Raw genomic sequence first — 19,305 nt, 5'->3', positions numbered from 1 at the left:
ACAGCTATTTTTCCACAGCGTTGTAGCACTGTGACACAAAGGGAAAACCTGGAAGAAGGCATCGGAAATGTGAACGACACCTTGCTGACAGTGCAGAGACTGCTCTGTCAAAACACTGGCAGTACAGAAGCACCCTTAACAGTCACATAGTGACACTGTTGTAGGATGTAATCTGGAAAGCGCCCTGATGTGATGTCTCTGTTCTCTCTGGTGGACGACTTGGCTTCCCTGACTACTTGGCTAGCTCTGCTCCTGATCTCTTGCTTACTCAAGCTCTAACAGTGCCAGTGGAATCGGGCACAGTTCCCCCCACTGGTGACTCCCTCCTTGATTCTTTTTCTTGATAGAACTCCTTTCGGATGTTGGGCTGGGGCCTGGGGGTTCCAGGCTTTGAACGAATGTGCATAGGGCAGGAGGAAACCCTGTCGCGGCAAGGTCTGCCCCCACTCTTTCCACATTTCAGCCCACATCTGTAAAGTGCTTATGGGCCTGCATTTGTACCTTCCTGCTGAGGCATCTCTCTGTGCCATCGGGGACCCTGTAGTCATGGGCCAGAATCCCACCCCCTTGTTTTGTGCATATTCATCCCCACCTGAACATTTCTTGCAAGACTTTTCTATTTCAGCTAGCATTTGGTGGCTGGCACTAAGCTGGTAGAGAGTTGAGTGTTTGGGTTTTTCTTTTTTAATTGGGCATGTTACCAATGCTTAAAATGAACTATTTGAAATATGAAACCTGTGTCCTCATCTAGCAGAGCTAACTGGCAGCATTCTCCTGATGGAAATAATGCATAAACAATGAATTACCATGACAGAATATTGTTTATTTCCATGGTGCTATATCCACCTGCCACCACCTTGTTTCATCTCTCCTCTATACCACAGCCAGATCAACCACATGTTCCCATTTCTCTAAATCCTGTCTTTTGTCTCATCTTTTTATCTAGCTTGTAAGCCTGCAGGCAGGCACCTGTGCATTTTGCTCATGTGCAATGTCTAGTGTACTTTAGGAGCTGCTATACAAGGTGGATGATGAAGATGATGATAATAATAATAATGATTGAGATTGGTGGAAGTCCATTAAGACAGTGAATGAGTGCCATGAGACTCCATTCCATACTCAGACTGGTGACTGGTATTCACAGCATCAGCCAATGGGGGGAAAGGCCACACCTACTCACATGGCATCTGTGCATTACAGAATTATAGCAGTTTTAATAGTAATTCTCCAGAGAATCCTGGGGACTGTAGTTTTGTGAAGGATGGTAGGGATCTAACAGATAAGTCTCTCAGCACCCTCATCACACTATTACTACAACCATGAATATTTATATACTACTTTTCTACAAAAGTTCCCAAAGCGATTTACATAGAGAAATAAAATGTTAGCAATACAACTGTAAACAAATACAATCCCCAGGTGGTGGTTGTTTTTTTTAGGGGAAGCTATGACAGTAAAGCTGGTATAAAATTGATATAAGTGTGTAGTGCAGACATACCTTCTGAAAAGAAGATATCAAGAGCTGGTTTATGTTATGGCTAGGTCAACACCCAAGAGGCAATTACATGTAAATATTGCTGAAATAATTTAGGCATCTCCTTAATTCTCAACACATTGGCAGTGGTCTGCCAACACGCTGCCAGTCTGTGAATACAATACTGAGCTAGATGGACCAATAGTATATGGCAGCTTCCTATGTTCCTATGTCTCTTGGAGTAATGCAAAGAATATGTTTCCCAGGACAGTGCTGCTAAGGTGAAAGCAAGATTTGTTAGAACCTTTTCCCTTTGGAGGTTGCTCCCTGTTCTTTCCTGGCAGTGTCTTTTCTGTGCTTCCTATGCCTCTGAGAGAAGCTGCAGAATTCTGTCACTGCAGCCTGAGGGAGGAAAAGAGACTTGAGATGGGCACCAACCCAGTGACGATTGGGGAAGGAAGGTGATGTTATAAAGTGCTTACCAAGCTAGTGAAAGTTACTAATGAGATCCTAATTAAAGTCAATTGGGAGAAATTAAGCATGGGAGAAATTGGGGCATGAGAGGCACAAAGGGAAATAAACCCTTTTCAAAGAACTAGCAGAGAAGAGATCAAAGAAAAGAAGAAAAGAAAAAAGGAACCACAACTCTTTGCACTGTTTTGAGCTGCTTTTCTTCAAGGGACCCACTTTCCAACCAGCCCTCCCTTTTATAATATTGGGGTTGTACAGAAAGGGTTGACTTCATAGAACTCTCTTTTTAGTGGCACCTCCAGCTACATTCTCTTCTGTAACAAATTTGAGGCTTCAACTCAGTTCCTTATCCTGACCTTATTACAGAAGGCCTTCATGTATCACAGTTAGGGAGGGAAACACAAAGACAGTCAATAGAGGGCTAGTTTTCAGACCACTGCCTGTTGGTGAAACAGAATGTGTTTGAATTCCACACATCTTTTTCAGGTAGACATGAAAAGGAGAACCACTCATTTTCTTTGCCCGTAAGAAAGAAGGATCAGCCCCATAGCTGAAAGTGTAATCGTGAAAGGGGGCCCAGGGCGAGCACCAGCGGTCATCATTGCTAGGCAGCTGCTGAGGGTCCCTCTGATTTTTGAGACCACCTCTGTGCCCACAACCTTCGTGTGGTGATGGCTGACTGACTGTCTTGGGGTTCACCCAAGCAGGAAGGGGCCTTGGAATAGGAAGCCTGCCTTGAGGGGCCCTAAGCCTTCACCGGTGGTGGGAATCAGTGCAGAACAACTGGAACCTAAACATAGATACCTTAATAAATATCTTGGTTTGGGGCCAGGATATCTAAAATACTGAGGCTGTTCTCATGACCAATCTAACCCAGCCTTGGGCGGCCCAGGCAGGGTTAGGCTAGTCATGAACAGAGGTGCTCTTACCCCTGGACCTCCAAGCCGAAGTCCAGGGCCTCCACAGCCCCTGGGGGCCCCCATATCCCTCTCTAGTCTGTCCCAGGTGGTGTGGCGGCCTGGCGGAGCTTGGGCGGCCCCCAAAGGCCTTTAGGTCCAGACTCCAAATTTACCTAGGTGCACCTCTGGTCGTGAGAAGCGGCGGGATGCTCATGGATCCCTCCACTCCCCGCGCCACCCCCAGCCCTCATACCTAACCTGGCTGTTAGTCGATGTTAATGGTGCACTCACACCCTTAATCCAGCTGCTGGATAGTGTGTGTCTCCTTGGGCTGAATTCAGCCCGAGGAGACACAGAGACAAGCACATAGAGTGCTCGTCTGGTGTGTGTTGCATTGTGGGATGCCTGGAGGCTGGAACAACCAGTTCCAGAACTGGATCCCTCCACCCAGCTCCGTACAACTCCGAGCAGAGCTGCCTGTGTGGGCGCGTGGGAAGCTTGCTGAAGACGTGCTTGGTCGTTTGCGGGGAAGGTAAGTTGAAATCGGCCTTCCCTCCACACCCACCTGGGGCAATCATGGGAATCGCCCCTCTGTCTCTATAAGTGGGTTAACCCAGTCCTTCACAAATAAGGAAAGTGGGGAAATGTCAGGAACCGGCAGTGTGCACTCCCAGCGGGTGTGTTGTGGAAATCCACCCAAATCCAGTTCCTGAGTCCTCCACCTGACATTCTCCTGAGCTTCTCTGCCCAACTTCATACCTTGTTTACAGGAGTCAGGCAGAAGTTGGGTGGCTATCAGGTGGAGGACTCAGGAACCGGACATGGGTAGATTCGTACAACATGCCCACCAGGAATGTGCATTGCTGGTTCTTGACATTTCCCCACCTTCCTTCCTTGCAGAAGATTGTGTGAACCGGCCCTATACATACCATTCTGGCTGAGGAGGGTCTTTTGAAAGTGCTGCCATTGGCTGACATATGGCTGCCCAGGACATAGGCCTTTTCAGCATCAGCAACCAGACTGCTGGAACTTCTCATTGTATTGGTGTTTTTGTGTGATGGGATGGTTCTGCTGTCTGTGATGGGTCTCTCGCTCTGGGGCTTGGGTTTGTACCCTTCTGGCTGCTTGGATTGTTTTAATAGCAAACACACACACACACACACACACACAGAGGGATGAAAAGGAGGGGTACCATTTGTGCTCCATTTAAGGCAGCAAAATGTCATGAGTCAGCGCTGGTTTTTTTGTATGTCACTCTGGGCTGTTTTATTGGCTTATTATTGTTATTATTGCATTGATATTTTGGTTGATTGTTTTTAATCCCTGCAAGCCACCTTGGGTTTTCCAAGAAATGGAAATAAATAGTAAAAACGTAGTCTATTTTTTAAAAGTTATTTCTTTAAAAAACCTTTTACATAACCATGACACAACATACATAATATATTATGCACAATTATAACCAAACCTTCGTGGACCATAATTATATCCAATTAAAATTACATATTATATTATGATTTTTTAGGACACTAACATATACATATTTGACAGATTCCAAACCACAGAAACTCATTGGTACTTAGCTATCGATTTTTGGCATGCTGTTAATTAGGCTAGTGTTAGTAGTAATTCCCAGGTTTTGCTTCACCATTCTGCTTGATTTAGGGCTGTTATCTGCTTTCTAACAGCTTGCAAAAGTTTTGCTGCTGTAGTAAGCATCTACAAAAGGGTTCGGTGTATTGTTTAGGAAGCAATATTTTTAACAAAATTAAGAAGACATATTACTGGATCAGGAACCAAATGTAACCTGAAAATCTGGTTTAGGACATCACTTACTATTTTCCAGAATTGATGTGCTCTGTTTTATTTCCATCAAAGGTGGAAAACGTCTCCCTTTTTTTTTTTAACAGATCTTGCAGTTTCAATTTCCAACTGTATAGACTTTATATATTTTCCACAGGGTTAAATGCCACTGTAAAGTCATTTTATAGCAATTTCCCCTGATATTAAGAGCAACAGTAAATTCTGAGGTTTCTTTAAACAAGAAATGCCAGATCTTGCCCACGTTTGGCCATATAATTTTTATACAGTTTCTTTCAACAAGAAATGCCAGACTGTTCCCACATTTGGCCATATAACTCTTATTCGGTTGTGTCTTTGTATCCATTATGATTTAAAACACTCTAAATTCTTTATTTTTTAAAAAATACCAATTCAAATTCAGTTTTGGTACTATGCTGTATTCACATTTTTGTTTCATACAAAGGTAGTTTAATATTTAAAGCTGTTTAATTGTTTTACATATTAACAAAATACATTTTAATTTTATAAAAACTAAAAATAAATGCCTGGTGCTTAATAGTTATCCCAATGCCATTTCATACATTGAATGGGCAGAACACTGAAGGACATGCGATCTACTTCATACTGGGCAAATAAGTAGAATACTGCCTGCGTGCTTTCCCCTATATCTCCACAAGTATTAGAAACTTGTTACTTTATGGGCGGTCCCATTTGGGAGTTAAATCGGCAAGCGCTGCATTTGCAGAGTGGCCAGGAGCATCTCTCCCTGCCTTTGCATCTGACATCAGACACAGGGGGCATGTCAGGGCCATAAGGCGTGGCCTCTGATGGGCGGCAGCCTGGGTTCTTTGAACCTGTCCGCTCAATGGTGGCTCCGCCCCTACAGTGAGTGGAGAGAGAGACAGAGATTGTCAGCTGGCTGATCTGTCTCTCTGTTTTCTTTCCTTTTAATTTGCAGTGCCAGCAACTGCTTTTCTTTTCTTTTTTCTTTTCTTTTCTTTTCTTTTTAATTGTACCAGCAGCCCCAGTGGCCGTAACTCGATGCTGTTTTGGTTTTTTTCTTCTTCTGTAGATTCCTCCCCCCTTTTTTTTACTTGCAGCCAGCCCCCAATTGCTTTAATAACTGGGGTGCTGTTTTCATTTTTGTCCCTTTTCTTTTGCAGCCCCAAGCTACACCCTTCCTGCTGCTGCTGCTATTGCTGATGCTGTGTGTGTGTGTGTGGTTTGTTTGTGTGTGTTTTTGTTTGTTTGTTTGTTTGTTTTGGTAGGCTGGTATGTTCTGTTGCCCAGCCTGTCAGACTCTCTCTGTTTGTTTCCCTGGTATTCCCCCCCACTCAAGGTTTTCCTTTTTTGATTTTTTGGGTGGGTGGGGGTGCCCACCTAATAGTGTCCACCTGCCCTTCCCACAGCTGTTGAGTCCTGAGTCCTGGTGTCTGCTTAGTCCGAATTCCTCCAAGAGCAGTGCCTGACCAGACTCCAGCAGAAGATGCTGGAAGGTCCCCCCCACACACACACACCTCTTGGTCAAGGTTAAAATTATTTAAATAGAGCCAATTTGGGGAGGGATTTAGGTACTGAGCACTAGGACTGCAGGACAGGAGGGGTGTGTAAGGAGAGGCCAGGCCTTTCCCTCCCTTCTCTTAGACTTACCTCATTGTTGCTCGTTCCCCTCCAAAAAAGCCTCCCCTCAATAAAACTTGCTTCTTTATTGGGGGGGAATTAATTTTTCTAGGTTCTGTGTGTGCACTACAGTGCTATAGATAGCATAAATAGACCACCCCACACCTCTTTTTAAAATACTTGCCTTAAGGGTGCTGCTTCTCCCTGCCCTCTCCCCCCAGAGTTAGTGCTTGAATTTTAAAAAAAACAAACCATGATCACACTGGCAGGCAGAGGGAGGGGTGATGCTGGTGGTAGTGGGTGATGGCAGCAGGAGGAGCCTACTCCCTGCTCCATCCCCACCGCTGTGCCTGTTCTGCATAGGCTGACCTTTTGGGAGGAGGGTGGTCCGGCAGTGCAGCCACCAGTGGCAGCTGGGATAGAATTAGTGGGTAGGTCCTCCCCTGGCAGGGAAGACACTCTCCCTGTGGCAGTGGAGGAGATTGTGTTGGCTGCTAGCCCAGCCAGGTCACTCTCACCATCCTCCCCAATCCCCCTTGGCAGTGCAACCCCCAGGTCTGAGACTCAGGAGGAAGACATTTCACCCTGTTCTCTCACAGCCCCAGACTGTTTTCTCACAGCCCCAGACTGATTCGAGGCCACTCGGCTTCAAATCGAACTGGGCCAGCCGGTTCCATGCACACCCCTAGAGTGCACTATGCTTGTTCCGGCCATAGAGAACAATTGGCAACTCAAAACCCCTCACTGTGTTTAAGACATTAAAAACAACAACAACAACAACAAATTTTTAACCTTTCCCCCAAACACCATAGAATCCTATGGGGGTTTGCAGGAAAGGTTAAAAATTTTAAATATCCCACTTGCCCATTTCTTTTGTGGGTTGGGTGGTAGGTAGCACACTTTATGCCCTACCACCCAACCCACATTAGTGTTCCTAGGAGATACCCATGGGGAACAATGGGGTGTTTCAAGTTCTCCATTGTTCCCTATGGCCAGAACACTTGAAATACTCAAAACATTTTGAATCTGTTTCATTGAAAGAGCTGCCTTGGCAGCTGTTTGACGAAATGTTCTGAAGATTTTGCATTTCGTTTCAAGCTCGAAACAAAACACAAAATCCGTTTCGTCCACATGCCTATCTTACAATACTGCCATACTGTGCAACATTCTGTCTGACTTATATCAGAGTGCATGTTACAGTTGTGCAAGAGCAATATTGCGTGAAATGCACGAATTGTTCAAACATAGTTGTGTGATGGATAGCCGTTATTTCCAATGGCTGCCCACTGCACGACTGTGTTTGCACAATTATTTCATTTTGTGCAAGAGCACTCTTGTGCAACTGCACACACGTTCTGTTACAAGGCAGATGGACCATTTCACAGTATGTCAGCCTTTGTGTTGCTAATTCTGAAACAGCATCTATCCATCCCTCTGTTTTTGACATTTCTGTGGGTTTTCAGTTTAACCATGTAATTCTTTTGTGATGAATGTTGCATATAACTCAACAATAAATATTGAATGCAAGCCTCTTCTCCTTTTAAGCTTCCACTTCCCAAAACTGCAATGAACTTATATATTCATTCCGTAGGAACCATATTGATTTTGATTTTGACTACAGTCCTATGTATACTTACCTGGAGGAAGCATGATTAAATTCAGTGGGACTTAGGCCTGGACTATATGTCTGTGTGAAGGATGGAGAGAAATCCTCCATTTAATGTTATGTTTGATGTATGTTTAAATTGGCTGTCTGTCCCAATTTTGTGGTGCAAGCTAGGGTTGCCAACATTCCATTGCCTGAATTCAGGACACAAGGGGGGGGTGTCGGGGGGGGTCATCTGTGGGTGGGGTCATCCTAGAAGCCTGAGTAGCAATGCATTTGTAACAACAAAACAAGCCCCATGAGTTCACAAAGCATCTTGTTCACACAGACCATCCCATGTAGACATAGAGCAAGTGTCAGGTGAAAAATTAAGAGAATCCCCCAGGTTTACACACACACTATATCCCCGCACCTTCCCCACTGAAAGCCTAATTGAAAGGCATTTTTATCTGCCAGAAGTGGTGAGTTGTTAGAAGGAGTCTGTAGACTATTTACATTTGATAAGTAAACAACTAGCAACTTGCAAGATGTAAATAAACCTGCAAGTTTGCAGAGCAACTGGGGCTTCTTTTGCAAACTTTGTTGTTTTTCTTACATTATAATATCGACTTCACCCAGACTTCAGAGGGTTCAATGCAAATGCATTGAGGGATGAGGGAGAGCCTCAGGCTCTGCCTGTAATACGAGAAAAACCGCATCCCGTTCGGGACAAGAGATTTTTGCCTCAGATACGGGACTCTCCATTTAATACAGGACTGTTGGGGATGCTAGTTGCAACAGATTATAAATTCAATATTGCTTTTCTAACTGTTCTGTCTGGAGTTTGTTTGTTTTCCCCCATCTGGCTTTTGTTAGCCCCGATTGGGTAACTCCAGAAGAGGTGGTGGAGTTACAAGGATAAAAAGAGAAGGTTTTGAGCAGTTGGGTGGCCAGAGCTGTGAAATCACTGCATGCTGGAAATCACCAGGAAAGTTGCTGCTGGTATCAAAACTGAAATTGCTCAGCAGGAACTGGATCACTCCAAGAGCAACGAAGGGAACAGACTGCCACAGAATCTGCCAGTGCTGAGCAGAGGGACAGAGGCCTGCTGGAGAGTAGAGGGACAGAGAGCTGACCAAAAAAGTTACTGGTGAGAATTTTGTTAGGGCTCAGTTTAGTGTAGGATAGCTGGATGTATTTATCCCTGTTTTGTTTGTTCCTTTGTGCTTATCTGGTTACTGTTTTTCCTATCTAATATTTTTCAAAAACCTACTGTTTGAATTGGACTATTTTTGTTTTAAGTAAAATTTCACTCTGATTCAACACTAGTTGTCTCTGTCAATATTCCCCACTCCACACTTAGATGCCTCACCACTCTACGTAATGAAAGTTGGAGACAGAGGTCTGGGGTGCTGTTTAGTGAAGACAGCCAAAAAAAAGGGAAAAAATCTGCTTGGTGGCAGTGGTAAAAACTAATCAGATCATGGGATTGGTTGGGACCAAGCTGTGAAAATGTGCAACAAAAATTAGGTGGGATAAACTGGAGGTGGTAGAGTGGACTGTGACACTTCAGATGGAGGTGATACAGGTGGAGAAATTTTTTTTAATGCTCCTCAATGTAATAAGATTCCTTCAGGTAAAAAAATGCATAAATCTGAGAGGGAGATTCTATCCTAGCCTGTTACCTACTGTGCTAGCTTTCTGACTCCAGAACATACATTGATTGATTGATTGATTTGATTTGATTTGATTTGATTTATATACCGCCCTTCCAAAAATGGCTCAAGGTGGTTTACATCAAGGGAGCTTTCAAAGACCTTACTTGAGGCAGAACAGGTAGTAAATATGCTTAGGGCAGAACCACATGTTATAACAAACACTGAGAATGCTTCAGACTTAAGTTATTCATGACTAACTTAAGACCCATTAATTTCAATGGGACTTAGTCATGACTAATTTAGTGTGATTCTTCCCATAGGTCCAAAATGGCAGCCTCATGTGGTGTCTTCCGCATGCTCTGTCTTGTGGAGACAATCTGCTTGTTATTACCCATCTCCTCACTCCACATCATTGACTCTTGCTGCCAGGAATGTGTGGAAATGTTCACCATTTCCCTGAGGTAGAGAAAGAAGACCCGAAGAGGATAGTTTTTGTTTGTTTTGAGAGGGAGGGTTCGACACAGGATAGTGCCTGCTTTGTGAGCAATGAGCATAAGCAATTGAAGTTAAAGGAGCAGATAAACAAGGAAGTGTGAATACAGCAGAAATTTGAGCTATGCTAATCTGTAGTGTAGACAAGCCCAGAATAACCACAGAGTAATAGCATCTGCTTAATGGCACAAGCGAACTGAATTTCCTGGGTGATACTCAGCTGTTTAACATTATTTTAATGTATTTTTAGCCTTTATTACCTTACTGTGTGTGTCTGCATGAATTGTTGACCTTTATAATCACTTGCAGGTCTCCAAAACCTCTTAAAAGGAAGACTTTACTCCACAGGGATGTTTAATAACTCTGAGTTGCCATCTAAGGAAGTAAAAATGTTGAAAAGCGATAAATTATACAAAGTACCAGGATCCATCTGGGGATGATGTTATGTTACGTTCTCAACTAATGAGTGTTTTAATGTAGCAGCTCCTAACCTTCTCATAAAGAACATGTCTCATGGAGTGGAGCTTATGCATTTGAAGAAGATGGAGAGACTTCAGAGGCAAAAGATTGGCAAGTATCGTTTGCATGCCACATCTGTGTGGATGGAGATTTGGTTCCCAGTAAGTACTGGGAAGGCAGCTCAGTGTGGTGCCCTTGTCATTGGTCAGATGTGTCATCCTGTTTGCTACAGTTTTATTCAGGGAATTCCAAGTGTTTATCCACATAGTCTTACAGCCACAGGATCCAACTGCCTTTGGTTCTTTCCACGACAACCCTGCAAGTTCCTCATGCTGCTATATATAAGAACTGCCTAGCTGTGGCACATTGTCCATATAACTTTCCTATTTACAAATACTGGAAAGTGAAAATCTGTCTCGCTCTTCATGAGAGATGTATACCAGCTGGAGAAGATAGTGCTGGCCCAGGACATTTTCCTGCCTGAGGCAGAATGGCAGATGACACCCTCTCCTTTCTCTCCCCTTTCATTTTTTGATAGTAAAATCAGGTCCCCAGTTCCTTCTCTCAGATCTCTCCTCATTCCATCCTTTTCTGTTGGGAAGGGGAGAGGGAAGCAGTGTGGTGCCATTTTATCTTCCTTCCTCTGCAGGTCATGGAGGAGGTTGCTGGGTGGGCTCCCATGCTGCCCCTGACAATTTGCCAACCATCTGCCACCAGAAGTGTCCTGCTTCACCCTGCTTCATGGTAGGGCTGACCTTGGGAGAAGAGCAGAACCCCACCATGAAAAAATTAATTCAAGAAATTGAACTGGTTTGGGTTCTAACTACTTTCCCCAACCATAGACATTTTTCAATGGGACTGGCTAGAGAGAAGTGGTGGGGTCTGCGAGCAGCCTAGATACTGTTCAGCACCCCATCAGTGGAAGTGTGGGGCATGTGTCCTAACTCAGTGTGAGTCGAAAGCCCACTGATGCTGCTTGCAAATGTGCAGAGCCTCTGTGGCTCTTAGGATTGCATCATTGCTATAAGAGCTTCTTCCATAATTCCCAATGGAGAAGCATCCAGCAAAGCTGATGCGAACCTTAAGAACCGTGGAGGGTCTGTGCATTTGCAAGCAGCAGCAACAGGCTTTCCACACTCACAGTGTCAGCGTACATCAGCAGGGCACAGCATGGTATCCAAGTCACTGACTCGGTCATACCTCTACAGCTGCTTCCTGAAGAAAATATGTGCCCACACTTTGTTCAGCAAATGCAGCTCTTGCGTAGAAAAGTGGCTGGATTTTGCTTGATGCTCCCCCCCCCCTCTTATTTTCTTTCTTGTTTGAATGCACTGTTAAAAGAAACAAGGAGTCCAATTTTCTTTTCATAATCTAGGCTTAGTTTTCTTTTAGCAACAGAAATCATTTAGGTTTTCATTATTAATAGAATGTTTGATCATATCCACCAAGGAGGTGGCACATATGCTTACACTTAGGGGAACTGTTTCTTACAGTTAATCTGGTTCAGCAGAGAAGTAATGCAAGGCTGCTTTTCATGTCCCATATTGTCATGGCCCTGACCTCAAGTGACTTCCAGGACTCAGATCCCAAGGGGGGAGAGAAAGGCAAATCCCCAGCATCAACACCAGCTGCAGGCCCCAGGCCCCAATGGTGAGGACAAACAGAGCAAGAGGAGCCCTGAGAACATAAACTCAGACCCCGCCCCCACCAGAGATGATCTCCTTTAAGCTAGAATAACCCCAGGTGCTGGGTGTACCAGAAATCTCTTAACCTTCTATGCCTATTTGCCAATGCAAATAGGTGAGAGATGGCTGTAAGACAGCAGAGTGTCTCCATGAACAGAGGCTTCTCCTTGAAGAATCTACACGCTGCAACGAAGGTATGGAACCTGAGGGACGTAGTGAGGGCCAAGAGACACAAAGGGGGTCCATTTGAGCTTTCCCACTACACCATTAGGTGGCGCAGTGGGGAAATGACTTGACTAGCAAGCTAGAGGTTGCCAGTTCGAATCCCCGCTGGTATGTTCCCCAGACTATGGAAAACATCTATATTGGGCAGCAGCAATATAGGAAGAGTAACCAGTTGCAGGGGAGTAACAGCAGGAGAGAGGGCATGCCCTCAACTCCTGCCTGTGGCTTCTGATGGCATCTGGTGGGCCACTGTGCAAAACAGGATGCTGGATTAGATGGGCCTTGGGCCTGATGCAGCAGGGCTGTTCTTATGTTAAGACTAGTCATTTAGCCCGTTACATTAACGGGCGCTAGAAGAGTGGTGTTAGAAGAGCGCTAGAAGAGTTGCGCTAGAAGAGTTGGCCGCGGCTCCAGCCGGGCCCGCCACCCACTACCGCCCACGGCTCTGGCCGGGCCCACCACCCACCGCCGCCCGCGGCTCCGGCCGGGCCCACCACCGCCTCGCCCGGCTTCCCCCGCTGCCTCCTCGCCTTGCCCAGCCAGGCCCGCCGCCTCGGCTCCGCGGCCACCATGGCCGCCCACAGCCTGGTCCGCTGGTTCCCCTGGGTGTGCCGCCAGGACCAATCAGGCACCCCCTGCATACACGGACGCCTTTACACGTGTGCCATGCATGCGCAGAACACCTTCAAGAGACACGGACGCAGGTACCTTAGGGTTTTATTACAGTATATAGGATGCTGAAAGGCATCATCTCATACTGCACATGAGATGGCAATGGGGTGACAGTTCCCTTGGAGCTCTCCAAGGTCCTGAAGGCTGTCCTCACCATGTGGGAGACCGACACAAACAATTTAGAACACTATTGTTATCATGGTGGTGGCAAAACCTTCCCTCCCCTATCCATGCCACTGACCAGCTTGATCTTTTCTTATATAAACCTCAGGAGGTGGCTTCAGTGTGACTGTGCATAGTGCACAGACATGAACTGCATCCCTTGGAAGTTATTGGCAATACTTTTGACTCCCCCCTCCCACAAACACACCTCCACTATCATAATAACAAGCAGTTTGTTACTAACAAAAATTAAAGTGGCTCCATTGTTTTCACTTTCAAGGGTACCTGATGAAGTTCTTGATATTTTTTTTAAAGGAGTAACACCTAAGGAAAGTTTATTTTTATTTCATCGCTTTGTTTGAATTATTTATACAACTCCTTTTCATCTCATCTCCAAGATGCCCAAAGATGCTAATAAGCACAATGTTTAAAACAACTTCATACATTAAAATACAGCCAACACAGCACGTCAAATCCATTTTCAGAGGAGCCAGAGAGTAGACAAAATCAAGAATTAGTCAGGCCATAGACCTTCAAGAATAATAAAATTTTCACCTAACATCTAAATGTCATTAGGGAGAGGGCCAGCTGGATCTCCCAGGGGAAGGAGTTCCATAGCTTGGGGATGACAATGGAAAAGCTCCTATCTCATGCCTCCTCCACCATTGGTGGAGCAGGGCTTCCACTGATTACATGAGCAGTAGGGCAGGATCATACAGTAGAAGACAGTTCGTTAAGGAGTTACAGAGCTTTATAATACCAACCAGCATTTTTATTTGGACCTAGAAACGGACCAGAAGCCAGTGAAGTAGGTATAGTAATAGAACTGAATGCCCCAGAAAACCAGCTCTGATCAAAACTTTGGCAGTTGCATTTTGCAACCATGGAAGCTTCCAAATACATTTCAAAGGCAGCTCCATATAAAGCATCTTCCAATAATACAACCTTGATGTAGCTAAGGCATGTGTGTCCATGGCCAAGTCTGCCCTCTCCAGGATTGGGTGAAGTTGAAGCACTACCCTAAGCTGTGAAAAAACACTCCTGGCTGCTGCTACCGAGGCATCCAGGAGCAATGCTGGCTCTAAGAGCACTCCCAAAGAACACACTTGGTTTTCCAAGGGGATTGTGACCCCCATCCAAAATAGGCTAAATCTCTGTCCTGAAACAGCATTTCTGAACACTTCTGTCTTATCTGGATTCTTTTTGTTAACCCACATCCTATCTATTACTGATCTCAGGCAATGGTTCAAAAATCCCATATTCTGCCTAGCATGCGATGGAAATGAGAGACAGAATAGGCTCTCATTAGCATTTTGATGGCACTGCACTCTAAATCTCCAGATAATCTTCCTCTGTAGTTTCATATAGATGTTAAATAGCATGGGGAACAAGATGGAATCCTGTGGGGATACCGTCAGCCAATGGCCAAAGTGTCAAATAAAGTTTGCCAGCACCACTTTCTGGAATCTAACCTTCTGTAAGGACTGCAGCTACCACAAAGCTTCCAAGCCCCATCAGCCACTGAGAGTTCCAGCAGAACAAACAAGCATGCATGCTATCTATCTAGTATCCAGAGTCAATCATCTACCAGTGGCCAAGGCCATCTCAGACCCTAAACTGGGACAGAAAATAAAATGAAATGGTTCTTGATAATCAGCATCATCCAGAAATATTTGGAATTGAGTCACTACCTTACGTTCAAGCACCATCCCCAAAATGGTAGATCTGAAACTGGCCAGTAACTATCCAGCACAGTGGAATCTAAGGAAGACTTCTTTAATAAAGGTTTTATGACAGCTTCCTTCCAACTCTTTAGTATGAAACAATTTCTCAAAGAGACATTAATCAATCACCCTTTCAACACACCTGGCCAAACCATCTCTGGTAAGTTTGATTAGCCAGGAAGGACAAGGGTTGAGTATGCAGGTGGTTGACTTCATATCTCCACAGATTCCCTCCACATCCTCAGGCTGTACAACATTGAAAAGTGATCATAACAACAGGACAAGCAGCTGCCAGTGGTACATTTAATGGCTCTGGAATTAATTAGAGTCAGTGTTGGAATGAATTTTATCTACAAGCAATTTTATCTACAAAGTATCTTACAAATTAGTCACAGCGGGCCACCTGTACATTCTCTATTTCTCCCAAGAAGCAAGATGGAAAAGACCCTTCACCACCTAGAACAGCTCCACTTGCATACCCTGTGCAGATTAGTTTATTTGCCCTTGGTACTTAAATTAGAGTTCTAAAGGCATAGCATGTCTTCTGCTGCAGTGCAGATCTGGGAGCAGGTCTTAACCTTTGTCATGACTCTGCTCTAATAATTTGTCTACACTTCAATTTACCAATCAAATCCTATTTTTTCTCCTGCATTTTCTCCAGCTATCCAGTCCACCACCCACTCACTCAAGGCATCTGTTTTTATTTGGGCTATCATGTTAGAAATCTGAATTATATAAAAGTCTTGCTCCATCAAACACCAAAGATGTATCATAATTTTGCATATTTAGTTTTCATATTCATAATTTACATAACCTCTTCCACTCCCAGACCTCTTAATGGGTATTGTCCTCTAAAATGAATATCTTTCAGAGCTCATCCTGCCACACAGTGAGGTCATGAGGCTGTTCTCATGTGCAGCTTAACCCAGGCTAGAGAAGCCCAGCCTCCCTAGCGTCGTCCCAGCCTCCAGAGCTCCACGCTGCAATGCAGCAGCGTGGATTGTAAGGGTGTGTGGCAATGCACTGAAGACTCCTAAAATGATCATCTGGTGGGAAAGTAAGTGGAGCGCAACCTTCCCCACACCTGCCTGTCTGCCCTGCTGACCACCTGATCATGTGAATGGGCTCCATATCTAAGGAGATATTTGAACCCAGTTCTCCTGCTTTTTGAAATACACTGGCCAGGAACCATGTACTTGATAAAAGTGTCCAGAGTCTACAGATCTAATGAACTGATGTAGCTACTCATTCTTTTCTGAATTATCTCTTTCTTCTCTCTCCTTCACTCTTGTATTTAGTAGTAGTAGTAGTAGTAGTAGTAGTAGTAGTAGTAGTATGGTGTAGTTAAGAGTGTTGGACTAGGACAGGAGAGACCCAAGTTCAAATCCTTGTTCAGCTATAAAACCCACTGAGTGACTCTGGGCCAGTCACATTTCTCTCAGTCTAACCTACCTCACAGGGCTATTGTGAGGATCAACATATGTATACTGCTCTGGACTCCTTGGAGGAAAAGTGGGATATAAATGTTAACAACAACAACAACGATATGGTTGTGCTATTGGAATTCCATTGAAGTCAGCATAATCAGCCATAGATAGAATGTAGATTTCCTTTAGCATAAAGTCTGGACAATCGGCCATAGATGAAATGTAGGTTTCCTTTTGCACAGGGTCTGGACATCTACTGGCAGAACCTAGACAAATCACAGGAGGCCCTGTGGGCTATGCCCTGAGGCCAGGAGATAATCACTACCCTACCAACCTCCCTACTCTCACAATAACTTTGGCAAAAATGTTCATTCTCTCTTGGTACCTTCTTCTCCTGTCCTCCCCCAGCTCTCATATACAATGATCTCATCTCTATAGTTTACACAAACAATGAGCGATGCATTTGTCATTCGGAATGAGTTGTCCAGCTCAGCCCACTCAGAAAGGTCTTTTGTTACCATCAGGATGAGGAGGCCTAGTGATGTAAATAGGACCTGGTGTTGCTGATTATACTTCACTAGCATATCGCTTGTCAAGAGGATGAGCAGAGGCGTGCTTCTCAGTCTGTCATCCAAGCCTACACCACTACTCTATGAGGTAGGAATGGAGCCAGGTCAGGAGAGGTGATCTGCCTCTCACTTGCCTTACAGCCGCAGCCCATCCACACCATACACAGTGGGGCAGTGCAAAGCTTTGGGTTGCTATTTGATTTGGCTGAGTTCAGTCCAAATCTCAGCCAAATCAAAGAGCAATCCAAAGCTTTGGCAGATCACCTCACCTGACCTGGCTCCATTCTTACTTCAGAGCAGGAAAATGCTGAGTTAAATGCTGGGAAATGCTGAAGGGGGCAGGGAGAAAGAGTCCTTTGAAACGGACATCTCAAGCTGGACAGTGACTTTGCTCAGCCTCTCTGTTCCCTTCCAACCACAGTGCTTTGTGGGATGGCGGTAAAAAGAATATATCAAGGTCTATGTGGTCAGCCAAAGTGCCTTCTGTGAGTTGCTGTGTCTCTGAATAGATCCAATAACTACTAGAAGGTATTTGAAAATGGTGGTGCGGGGGAGGTCTGTGTTTACTCTGTCGTAAGAACCTAAGAACTGTCCTGCTGGATCAGGCCCAAGGCCTATCTAGTCCAGCATCCTGTTTCACACAGTGGCCCACCAGATGCCTCTGGGGAGCCCACAGGCAAGAGATGCATTTCCTCCTCTCCAGCCTATAGCCATCAAGACTAGTAGCCATTGATAGACCTGTTCCTCATAAATTTGTCTAAGCCCCTTTTAAAGCCATCCAAGCTAGTGGCCATCACCACATCCTATGGCATCCTGTGTGCCTTAAGACTCAGCTTGTTAAGTCTTAACAGAAAACACCTGCACCTAATTGCTTGAAACGTTATAGATATAATGGCCTAAGAAGGGGCTGCCTATTGCCTTTGCATTCTTGAAAGGCACTTTGTAGATGATGATGATGTTGGAATGGATACTGTCCTATGCACACTTCTGCTGCCACATAAAATATTGTGATATTCCTGGTAAGGTTCGTATTCGTGGTAAGGTTAGTATCTATACCTATATGGTAGACTGACATGGGGGGGTGGGTGATGTGACGGTGGCTTCTTTTAATGCAGCTCAGATTCTTAACTTCTGAGAGCTAGTGTGTTACAGTGAATAGAAGACTGCTCTGAACCTGGAAGAGCCACATTCAAGGCCCAGGTCAGCCCTGTTCTAATTTGGTAATTACCTCAGTTCTTCATCTGTAAAATGGTAATGTTAAGAATATACCTCACAGCATGATGAGGACAAATGAAGCAAGGATTGCAGAGCACAGGGTATTATATACAGCAATAACTACCAGTCAGGTCATGTTCACTACTACCCTCTGGTGCAGAAAACTTGAACTGCTTAGCTAATTGTCCTAGGACAGATACAGCTGCTGCCTCCTACTAAGCCAACAAGCTTACCTCAAAAGCAGAAACTCTTTAAGTAGGTGAAGATTGCAAAAACATCACCCTACCTCTTGGCATAAATTTCTGGCTCTTTGCATAGAACAGCAAAATGATGGCGGTGGCTAAGAGGCCCTGGATATTATAATGAGTCTATATGAGATGCTGAATTATGTTGCACAAGCATGGAAAACCACAGAGATTGACATAAGAGGCAGTATTTTCCCGGCTCAAGAACAACACAGTCCCCCCTGCCCCGCACTGTTCGTTTCACAGCTTCTTTATTTAGAATTCAGAGAGTGATTTATTTATTTGATTACACTTTTATCCCACTTTTCCTCCAAGATGTTCAGGGTGACATACAAGGTTGATAGGTCGAGGCCATCAAAGTGGAAACTGAGTGGGGGATAGTGGTTTTAGTCTAGAGCAGGGGTTCTCAACCTTGGGCCCCTAGATGTTGATGGATTACAGCTCCCAAGGCCTGCCCATCTACTAGGCAGACCTAGGAGGATGGACCAGCCTTGGAAGTTGTAGTCCATCAGCTCTAGGAACCAATTATTGGGGGGGGGGGGCACACAAACCATGTCAGAATATAGCACTGCCAATTATTTCTTCTCCCTCTTGTATTACACCCCTGAAGTACTGTGCAGTGGTGTAAGAATGTAATATGTAATACTACAACCTGCTCCTCAAAGGGTCCCAAAATACACAGTCTTCTTTGCTCATTGCACCTCAGACCCCAATAAACAGCTAGTCTCATAAGCTGGACTCCCTCTCCTGAATGTGAATTGCCTGCCTCAGCATTCATTTCAAAAAAGAAATTGTCTGAGAATGGATTCCCAAATTAACAGCGACATTGTATAATCTCTGCAATATTTGGCCCTGTAATAGACTGGGAACTCCCTCCCACCTTTGGTATCCTCAAACCAGCATGGGCTAGTCATGCGCTGGTG

The 19,305-nt window shown here is 44.7% G+C and overlaps 1 long non-coding RNA gene across 1 annotated transcript in view; it reads right to left on the bottom strand.

Moving 5' to 3' along the window:
* Positions 1 to 10,142: 10,142 nt before the first annotated feature.
* The window catches only part of LOC128322221 (uncharacterized), a 42,748-nt gene continuing 33,585 nt past the window's right edge, over positions 10,143 to 19,305 (bottom strand). The window contains exon 3 of the long non-coding RNA XR_008305599.1: positions 10,143 to 11,213. This is a non-coding gene — a long non-coding RNA (uncharacterized LOC128322221). The remainder of the gene's footprint in view (positions 11,214 to 19,305) is intronic.

This window comes from Hemicordylus capensis, chromosome 4, assembly GCF_027244095.1.
Source record: "Hemicordylus capensis ecotype Gifberg chromosome 4, rHemCap1.1.pri, whole genome shotgun sequence".
Taxonomy (NCBI): domain Eukaryota; kingdom Metazoa; phylum Chordata; class Lepidosauria; order Squamata; family Cordylidae; genus Hemicordylus; species Hemicordylus capensis.
The sequence above is the reverse complement of the archived record's forward strand: the minus strand, read 5'-3'. Positions and strand labels throughout refer to the sequence as shown.